This window comes from Glycine max, chromosome 14 (assembly GCF_000004515.6).
Source record: "Glycine max cultivar Williams 82 chromosome 14, Glycine_max_v4.0, whole genome shotgun sequence".
NCBI lineage: Eukaryota > Viridiplantae > Streptophyta > Magnoliopsida > Fabales > Fabaceae > Glycine > Glycine max.
The window spans coordinates 13,224,413-13,235,710 of record NC_038250.2 but is presented as its reverse complement, the minus strand read 5'-3'; the positions used below and the strand labels follow the sequence as shown (position 1 = coordinate 13,235,710).

General features: G+C 37.3%; 1 pseudogene; it reads left to right on the top strand.

Annotated features, from left to right (window-relative positions):
- The first annotated feature begins 487 nt into the window (after positions 1 to 487).
- Positions 488 to 11,298, top strand: part of LOC102661823 (translocase of chloroplast 120, chloroplastic-like) — a 42,055-nt pseudogene continuing 31,244 nt past the window's right edge.

Sequence of the window (11,298 nt, the reverse complement as noted above, 5' to 3'; positions counted from 1 at the left end):
AACACTATTCATGTCAGTGTTCATGTCACTATGCGTGTCAGAACATTATTCACATCACTGTGCATGGCAGAATACTATTCACGTTACTGTAGATCAATTTTTAATCGCAAAAACTGTTGATGCACTGTTCACGTAATTTTGACTACAAAAATTGTCGGTGCACTATTCATGACATTGTGGAAGCAATCTGGACTGTTAAAATTGTCGGTACGATGACGACTGTTGGATCTATCCGTATCCACGACACTATAAATAGGTCTCCAAATGTATTCTTCTACACATAGAAAACACTTCACAACAGAAGTTTCAAATCACTCTCAGTCTCAAAACCAAATCACTCTGAGTCTCCAAACCAAATAACTCTCAGTCATCAAACTAAGTCACTCTCAGTCTCAAAACCAAATCACTCTCAATCTCGAAACCAAATCACTCTTAGTCTCCAAACCAAAACACTCTCAATCTCCAAACCTAATCACTCCCAGTTACCATGGCAAGCATAAACGAAAGTGTCCCTGCCCTAGTCTACTATGATGCCTATGTAGCCGACTGTGACGAGGGTGTTGAGTTTAAGGGCGAAAACAATGTACTTGTTTTAATGAGGAGAGGAACCACCTTGAATGCCTTGAAAACAAAAATCCAACGTAAGATGGGCCTAAACCGAGGTCAAACCATAACTGCAATCATTTATCGATACCCCATTTTTGTTGGGTCTAGCATGTTCAATTACCAGGCTGTTACCATCAGTGACGATGTGGATATTGATGGCATGTTCGATATCTATAACCAACATCAATGCTTAAGTAGCTTTCAGTTGCTTGTACAATACAAACAACAACCTTCTTCTACGCCAATGTCAAAACAACCGTTCAATCACCACAAATTCACGAAACACCATACATTGACTACCATACTCAAACCTACCATGAAGGCCAATCCTCTTACACACCAATCCCATACACGACCACAAATGGTTATTACGTCCCTCATTTTGAACCCACCAAATTCAATACCCACATTAGTTCATACACATAATTGCTTGGTGGATCATCAAACTACTGTGAGACGGCTCCCCAACTAAATGAGCCCTCCCAACTAAATGCCGACCCAATTACTGATATCCATGTTGCTCAGTCTGAAAGCAATGAAATGTCACATGAATATCATGCTCAAAATGGGGTGTCAGATGAAGTTGTTGGTGACTTTAGTGACGATGAAGACTAAATTTTGGCGGACAACAAAAACAACAACGACGATAATGACATACAGTTCCTTTTTCCAACAAACATCAACTCAAAATATCTATCGTCCATATCCAAATAGCACTGATTTTGGTGATAACCAAGTTCCTGACAACCCCAACTATGGGCTTTTTTTTAGACCAACAACAACAATCTGACTCGCACGATGACGAGTTGTATGATGGTCAGGGATTCCATTAATTGGAGGACCTGAAACACGTGGTAAAAATGTGACACATTAAGAACCATGTCACTTTCAAAGCCAAGAGGTGTGCAAAGGATACATGGGTCTTATGTTGCCCAGCTGAAGGATGCCAATGGAAACTTAGAGCGTCCGAAAGAAAAAATCTAAAAATTTGGGAAATTACAATGATAAAAAAGTCTCACACATGCGTCATGCCAACTATTTCACAAGATCACAATAAGATGGATTCAAAACTTGTAGGAAAAAATATCCTTGTGATGGTTGAAGAAAACGAGCAACTAATCATTCCTACATTCATCGCATTCGTAAGACAAGAGTTCGAATACACCATCACATATCGTAAAACATGGCTGGCAAAACAATGGGCCCTCGAGCAGGTATATGGTAATTGGGAAGAGTCATACAACATACTTCCCAAATACCTACAAGCTTTGCAACTTTTCATCCCTAGCACAATTGTCAGGATTCAAACTATTCCTGCACTAGACGAGTCCAACCAATCCCAAACAAGGTCATATTCCATCGAATTTTTTGGTCATTTAAGGCATGTATTGATGCGTTTTCATTTTATAAACCCATTGTGCAAATCGATGGAACATGGCTATATGGAAGATACAAAGGGATGTTGTTAATTGCAATTGCACAAGATGGTGCTAACAACATATTTCCATTGTCATTTGTCATTGTCGAGGGTGAGACAACAGATGGGTGGCACATTTTTTTGAAAAACTTGAGAACACATGTGACACCACAACATGGTATATGCTTAATCTCTGACAGACATGAGTCAATCAAAAGTGCATACAGATGACCTGACAGTGGGTGGACAGCAGACAACTCGTCACATGTGTTCTGTATTCGGCACATATGCCAAAACTACAAAAAAAAAACATTTCAAAAATGAGGACGAAAGAAAAAATGTCTTAAGTATGGGTAAGATATTTTGTTCATATTCTAACACACAATATTTAATTATTTAACATTAAACTAACATTCAGATTTACATTTTTTTTCAAACTACCGGGTATGCCATGACTCAACCAGAGTTTTTTCACCATTACCGGGAGTTACAAGAAGACAACCCGCACGACACAACATGGCTTGATCAAATACCAAGGAAGCAATGGACCTTGGCATGGGATGACAGAAAACGGTGGGGACACATGACCACTAATTTGGCAAAGTCACTAAACTCGGTGCTAAAAAAATCAAAATTTTCCAATCACAGCCTTGGTCAGAACCACGCATGAGAAGTTAAACAAATATTTTGTTGACCGTGGGACTCAAGCTTATGCAATGATCGCCTCCGGACAAGTTTACACACTTATTGCAGCCAAATTCATCACCAAAGAAGAAACTAAGTCCAACACTCACTTCCTTCAATATTAACCGCCAAAGATTTCAATTTCAAGTTGAGGAAAGAGTGAATAGGAGAGAGAGGTGTCGAATGGGGAAATTAACTGTCAGGCTGGATCAAAGAACATGTGATTATGGGAAACCTCAAAAGCTACACATGCCATGTGCACATGTCATTGCTGCATGTAAGCACAACAATATAGATTACTTGCAATACGTTAGTCCAGTGTATACATTGAATTATGTGTCAAGTGTATACAAAGTCTCGTTAGCATGCATGCATCATCATGATTACTGGCCACCATATGAAAGATCACAATTATGTGTCAATACAACCATGAGGAGAAACAAAAAAGGTTGACCAAAATCTACAAGAATACAAACAAATATAGATGAAAGAGAAAGAGGTCAATCAAAACGGTGTTCAATCTGCAGGCTAGTTGGTCATTCAAAAAATAAGTGTCCCCACCGTCCAAGAAGTTCAAGTCAAGCAAATTATTTTTTTTTTACTATCGATGTATTTCATTTCACATCATTTATAAATCAATAAAACATTCTTCAACTGTACAATTTAATACTAATATAGATCTTCAAAACAAATGTACACAGTAATATTTTAAACTAATTTTGTTTAACTTCATAATCTTCTCTAATTTTATTAAATTTTTTATTTATATATATTTTTAAAAACATTAAAAAAAAGAAGCAAAAACCACGTGGAGAATTCGGGTTTGAGGGACCCGAAATCTCAATGTTAAAACTAATTTTTTTTTTAAAATCATATTGTAATTTGGGGTCCCCAACCTGAATTTATACTGAATAGTAAAATGGAGAAGTTGTATATTTTGGTAAATTTGTTTTTGTATATTCGGGGGAAAAAATCATAAAAGGAGAGGCTTTTTGGTTTCGTGGAGCATCCGCTATCGATCTGTTGGACCAATGCTAGATCGTCACGCATTGTGTCATTTGCTAAATGGCAAACATGGCCCCCACACGTTTTTTTTTTCTTACTAAACTTTTTGCAATTGCTTTTTATAAGCTATGGTCTTTTATCTCGTATACTTTTAGTTTTTTATATATATTTTTATCAATTTTTTTTTCAAGTTTAATATAATCATTTATATTTTAAAGTGGGTAATAAAGTGGGTCAAAATAATGTATAAAAAATGAAATGTATAAAAAAAGTGGGTCAAAATAATCTTTCTAAAAATAATGATTGTTTTTTATTTTGAAACATGATTTTATTTTTTTTACTAATTTGAGACATAAAATTTGTTATATTAGATTCATTTACATAAAAAATAATATAATTCAATTGATATTCGAATAAAAACAAGATCATAAATATGATGAAAATCATATAAAAGATAAGTCTCATGAGTATCTTAGCAAGAATCTTACATTAAATATTTAAATTTTTTAGTTGTTTGTTAAATTCATCTTTCATGTGATTTTCATTTTGTTCAAGACATTTTTATGATTCAAATATCAGTTAGATTTTATAAATTTTATGTACAAGAATCTAATGGGTCAAAAAATATTTCAAAATTATGTTCCAAAATAAAATATAAAAAAATGCCATTGTTTTGAAAAAACAATTTTGACTCACTTTAAAAATATAACAAATTAAATTTAACTTTATAAAAAATGAAAGATCAAACTAAAAATATAATTCAAAACATAAAGAAATAAAACTATATTTTAATTTTTTAAAAGATTTTTCCAGATCATTAAAGTAAGTAACTAATGGGTTGAAGTAAATAAGTAAGGTTTTTTTTACCAAAAATAAATAAGGTTTTCATTTTTTTTATCTCTTTTTATTCTATTTTTAACTTTCTCTTTTTATTATAACATTTATCAACTAATAACTTTAAAAAAATTATATTTTTTTAAGATAAATTGAGAGGAGACTCTATTAAGGATGATTAATCATATTTTTCAATAAAGATTAGTGGTTTACAAAATCAATAAATACTTTACTCTAATCATATGATAACCTAAAAATTGGTCTAGTATATTTTTGGGCTACAATCAACTTTGAAATGATTTTTTAAAAAATAATAATAAAAAATTATAAAAGTGATAACATTTTTATTGAAAGTTTATCTTTCAAAGTCTTTTTTGAAATGCAAAATCATTCATTAAATTGTAATCGATCTTGTTTAATATTTATTTTTCAACCTATTTAATATTTATTGAGATATTGTTGATATTAAATAATACTTTATTAATTTTTATTTTGAATAACTTCTTTTTGCTAAGGCAACAGTTACATAAATGATTAACATTGTTGTATAATATATATATATATATATATATATATATATATATATATATATATATATATATATATATATATATATATATATATATTTAAACAGAATTAAAATATTAAAAAATAACATATCTAATTGAAATTAATGACCAATTATTTTTTAAGTAAAAATTAAAGAAAAATTAAGAGTCTTACAAAATATAAAAATAGTTTTTTCCATCAACTTCCAAACTTCATTTAGCAAGAAAAAAATACATCTTAATTATGCAGAAGAGCAACTAATAAAAGTTATATACATATTAATATTAAATAACTTTTTTTCTAGAAAGCCTAGAACAAAGGCCTAGACTGTCTTATATTTAGATTCACTTGATAAAATGTGTATTTTTCATTTTTTAATAAAAACACACTTAGGGATTATGTGTCGCAACCTACCCTTCGGCGGGAGGGCGACGCGTGACTCGCGGGATGCGTGTTCCACGAAAGGAATACGCGCGGAGTCGCCACCAACGTTTATTTGAGGAAAACGTCGGAAAAACCAGAAAAGACGCGATCTACGAACTTTTAAGTGAAAGGTTCGGGAGTTGTATTTACGCACGGGGAAGGTATTGGCACCCCACACGTCCGCCCCAAGGGACGGCAGCCTTTAATCGAATGTGCAAACATGACTTTGATTTTTACGTTCCCTTTTATGTCCTTATATCCTTTATACCCTTTTTATATTTTTTCTTTTTTGTGGTCGACAAGGGTGTTTCCCTTTGCTCCTACGTATTCCTCAATTTGGGATGAGAAAATCAGACCTACGTAGTTCTTTCTTATCAAGCGATTCTTTTTTACTTAAGTGGTGATCATTTTAAGGTGTTGGACCTTAAAAATGATCCATTTTACTTAGTGAGAAATTGAAATGACAAACTTCAAAAGCCTATTTTTGTGGACGAGCTTGACTAGGCGAGTTGATTTTAGCCTTAGTTTCACTTTAGTTATTAATCAATTCGATTAAGAATGAGAAATCCCAAAGAGAAAACGTCCGATTGATTTTTCGTTTTATTTTACTAAAAGATGTTTTTTGATTATTATATTATTTTTTACCCCTTTTTGATTTCCAACGTGGTTACGGCACGACCGAACGGTCGGAATTTATTTTAACCGAAGTTAACGGATAATACAATTCAAACGTTCGGTGGAAATTTATTTTATTTTTAAGTTAAGCAAGAAATGACTTAAGTAAAATGGCTTAAGCACGTCAACAGGGGGTATAAAAAGTAAACAAAACGAGAATAAAAATGCACGAAACACAATGTGGACCACTACGGGTACATAGAATGAATCGAAAAGCTTGGTTCGAGGTACTTACCCGTTGAAGATCGAAGAACGATGAAGAACGAATGAAGAACGTCGAAGAACGGTTGAAACCTTTGCGAAATTCTTCACGGAAAACGTTACGGAAACGTTTCGGAAGCGCCTCGGCTTAGATTTTCTTCACGGAAACGATTTTTCCAAGCAAATTCGAAAGAGAGGGAAGTGTCAAAGGGGCTGAACCCTTTTCTTCTTCACTTCCTCCCCTATTTATAGCAAAATAGGGGAGGTGGTTGCCGCCCAGCTCGCCCAGGCGAGCTCAGCTCGCCCAGGCGAGCCAGGTTGCTTCCTCCAGAAGCAATCGCCTTCTGGAGGAATATTCTGGAGGGCCCAAGTGGGCCTGGGTGCTATTTGCACCCCCATTTTTACTAAGTACACCCCCCTCTGCTGTTTTTCGGTGATTATTTTTTCGTAAAGTTACGGAAACTTACGAATTTCGTAACGATACTTGTTTTCTTTCCGTAATGTTACGGAACCTTGCGGATTACATAATCATCCCCTTTTTAACTTACGGAATGTTACGGAACCTCACTTAATTATGCAACGATGCTTCCATTTGATCTCCGGTGTGTCACGGAAACTTACGGATTGTGCATCAATATTTTTTTGTTTTTTTCGGCATGTCCTGGAATTTCACAAATCGCCTAATGATGGGTGCCAAGCACCTCACGAGGACCAAAGAATGGTCGCATGTCATCAAGCAAAGGTCCCCGGACGAAATTAGGGTATGACAGTTGCCCCTCTTTACTTGTCTTTTATTGGAGATAAAAGGAAAGTAAAGATAAGACACTAATTTCGTTCCTCTCGATTTGACGAGAGTCGCGGGTGACCATAAAATCTCCACATGCAAATGACTTGTTGTTCCCAGAATTTCACAAATTGCCTAATGATGGATGCCAAGCACCTCACAAGGACCAAAGAATGGTCGCATGTCATCAAGCAAAGGTCCCCGGACGATTGATTTCCGGTGTGTCACGGAAACTTACGGATTGTGCATCAATATTTTTTTTTGGTTTTTCGGCATGTCCTGGAATTTCACAAATTGCCTAATGATGGATGCCAAGCACCTCACAAGGACCAAAGAATGGTCGCATGTCATCAAGCAAAGGTCCCCGGACGAAAATCAGTGTATGACACTAATTTCGCTCCTCTCGGTTGACGAGAGTCGCGGGTGACCATGAAATTTCCGCATGTAAATGACTTATTGTTCCCGGAGGAACAAAAGGTGCAGAAGACTATGTCAGCCTCTGCATGCTATCAAGCGTTCTGTCTTACAGATAGCAAAAGAATGTTTATACGGATAACCACTCGGGTATTTCCGCGTATCATCGGGCCCGCCGCCTCTGGATGATACAAGGGTGCAGAATGACCAAACTTGGTCTCTGCTTGTCATCGGGCCCGCCGCCTCTGGATGACAAAAGGGTGCGGATAACCGTAAGGTATCTCCGCGTATCATCGGGCCCGCCGCCTCTGGATGATACAAGGGTGCAGAATGACCAAACTTGGTCTCTGCTTGTCATCGGGCCCGCCGCCTCTGGATGACAAAAGGGTGCGGATAACCGTAAGGTATCTCCGCGTATCATCGGGCCCGCCGCCTCTGGATGATACAAGGGTGCAGAATGACCAAACTTGGTCTCTGCTTGTCATCGGGCCCGCCGCCTCTGGATGACAAAAGGGTGCGGATAACCGTAAGGTATCTCCGCGTATCATCGGGCCCGCCGCCTCTGGATGATACAAGGGTGCAGAATGACCAAACTTGGTCTCTGCTTGTCATCGGGCCCGCCGCCTCTGGATGACAAAAGGGTGCGGATAACCGTAAGGTATCTCCGCGTATCATCGGGCCCGCCGCCTCTGGATGATACAAGGGTGCACGTCACATGACCTCAGGGTCAGTATGACAAAGATTATGGGGCGGCCGACAAAAGCAAGGCTCTTGCTCCTACGTATCCTCCAATGAGGAACTCAGACCTACGTAGTTCTGGATAACTTGTGAGACTTGAAAAGTCTCCATCGGAAGATGCTGACATCTCCGGAAAGGGCGCAGATGACCATATTGGTCTCTGCTCGTCAATCACACTTGGGGTCACTGAATGACGAGGTGCGGATAACCGTAAGGTGTCTCCGCGGGCTACCAGCTCTTGAGTCATGGCAACAAAAGGCGGTATGGTCGACAAAAGCGAGGCTCTTGCTCCTACGTATCCTCCAATGAGGAACTCAGACCTACGTAGTTCTGGATAACTTGTGAGACTTAAAAAAAGTCTCGGTGTTTTCTCCACTAAAATGCAAACATGCTTTAGCAAAGAGACAAATATTCCAACTGATTTAGAGCAGCATATGCTTTTTTGAGTGAAAAACAATGTGTCTACCGGGGAAGGAGAGTCTGCTGATGAAATCTCCCATAACCATTAATGAGATTTTGGATGTTAGCATTTCGTTTCTAAATGATCATTTAGAGGAAACACTGGGTTCGACAAAAATAGAAGAAATCCACTCAAAGTGTATCAATCTCGCACAGGTAAGTGTTTCATCCTAATTCCGAACCATAGATATGTCATGACTTGACTTTGCAAATTATTTCCTATCGAATCAAAAATTACATGCGTGATCATGGATCAAATAGGACTTCCCTTGGGAATGGGTTCTTTTGGTGGTTTCTTCTTTCGGCTTTTGTGTGTTTTTGGCTTTTGATTTTTCTGGCTTTTTCTTTTTCTGTTTTTTTTGTTTAGTGCGGGGCGAGGGAAAAAAAAAAAGTCGCTAGCGCACGGGATTTTGGTTGGTAATCAAAGGGAGAAGACTATTTTAGGTCGTGGTTCCCTTTCCTTCTTTTTTCGTTCATTTGGTGACAATTCTGTATTGTTCAGATATTGTCTGGTCCAAAGACCTCTCTGCACATTTCTTCTGGTTTCTTTGACCAGGAGCTTCCTTCTTTTTTACTTTCTCCCATTCTTTGGTTGGGAATTTTCTTTCTTTTCTTTTTTCTTTCTCCCACTCTTTGATTGGGAATTTCCTTTCTTTTTCTTTTTTATCTTTCTCCCACTCTTTGATTGGGAATTTCCTTTCCTTCCTTTTTTGCTTTCTCTTTGATTGGGAATTTCCTTTCCTTCCTTTTTTGCTTTCTCTTTGATTGGAAATTCCCTTTCCTTCTTTTTTTTTTTTTTTTGCTTCCGAGGGTAAGGTTTATGGTGAGTCAGGATTTTGGCTCAAGGCTTGTAGAATGGCTAGACATGATACATGTCAGGGTTTGGTTTGGTTCAAGGATAAAAAGGGATGCCCCACATTATTTCCATGACACAAATGCAAAAATGATGATTTGGAAATTTTATGCAAAACTGGTCATGCATGCACCTATGCGGACACTCAAGTGTCAAATTTTTATGGTCATGTGATGCTAGGGCTCAGGATTCATTTCCTCTATTTTAAATCAACCCAATGTTTCCAAAATATGTTCTTTTATCAATTTGTGCATTCATCCGAGTCCATTTCGGGCGTCTGGGAAAATCTTCACAGCATTCACCCTTCAGGTGTATACACATTTTTTCAAAAACTAGTTATGATCAGTGAATTTTTCCAAAGAAAAGTTGGAAGTCATCTCTTTTCAAAAGCATGTTGGTTTTTTAGCTAGATAACTTATTTTTTTCTTTTTTCTCCTTCTTTTTTTTATCATTATCATTTGTTTATTTCTTTTTCTTGTTTGTTTTTTTTTTTTTCATGAGGTATTTTGCTACCTAAACATGTGCATATTTTTGTGAGGTATTTTTGCTATATACATGCATATCCAAGGTATCTTGCTACCTAAACATACATATATATGTTTTGTGAGGTATTTTTGCTGTATACATGCATATCCAAGGTATCTTGCTACCTAAACATACATATATATATTTTGTGAGGTATCTTTTTGCTACATACATGCATATCCAAGGTATCTTGCTACCTAAACATACATATATATATTTTGTGAGGTATCTTTTTGCTACATACATGCATATCCAAGGTATCTTGCTACCTAAACATACATATATATATATATATATATATATATATATATATATATTTTGTGAAGTGTGTTTTTGTTTACATACATGCATATCTAAGGTATCTTTCTACCTAAACATACATATATATATTTTGTGAGGTATGACTACCTTCCGAGCTTGTGCTCGTTTTATTTAAATTCCTAGGATCATGAGCAACTAGGTGTGTCTTACTATGAAAAGTGATCAAATAACAAACATAGATTCAAAAGGTACTAGGTTGCCTCCTAGTAGCGCTTCTTTAACGTCTTTAGTTGGACGCGTTATGACTTGTCAGTCACTGACCTAGTACTTTGCTTACCTTTGGCTTTGGACTTGGTAGCCTGCTGGTCGGCCATGTTTCGTAGGCAACGCTCTAACCTTTTTGCGGATGAGCTGAGGTGAACTCTAGAGGTGGTGGCGGTGTGTCTATTGCCCGCTACCGGCCATCCCAATGCTGTTGTGGTGTTTCGCCCTGCGCCTGCCTAGGGATGCAGTACTTCTTGATGAAAGCTCGATCAGTAGGGGGCCTGATGCCCTTGCTGGAGGTTACAGGTACTCTGTAGAACTGACAGAGACCCGTAATTAGAGCTTGACAACTCCAAGACCCTGTTGGCCTTCTTCGGGTCCACTAGGTGTCTTGCGGGCACAATCCCTGCAAACAATAGATGACATCAGAAATCAGTTGGGGGAGGTGCATACTTACCTATGCCACGACGACATGAACTTGCTGGGGGGAACGGGCGCCCTGTAGGGCCGACCAAGGCCCGTAACCAGAGCTGGAAACCCCAGGGCCCTGTTGGACTTCTTCAGGTCCACTGGGTGTCTTTGTGGGTGCGATCCCTGCAAACAATA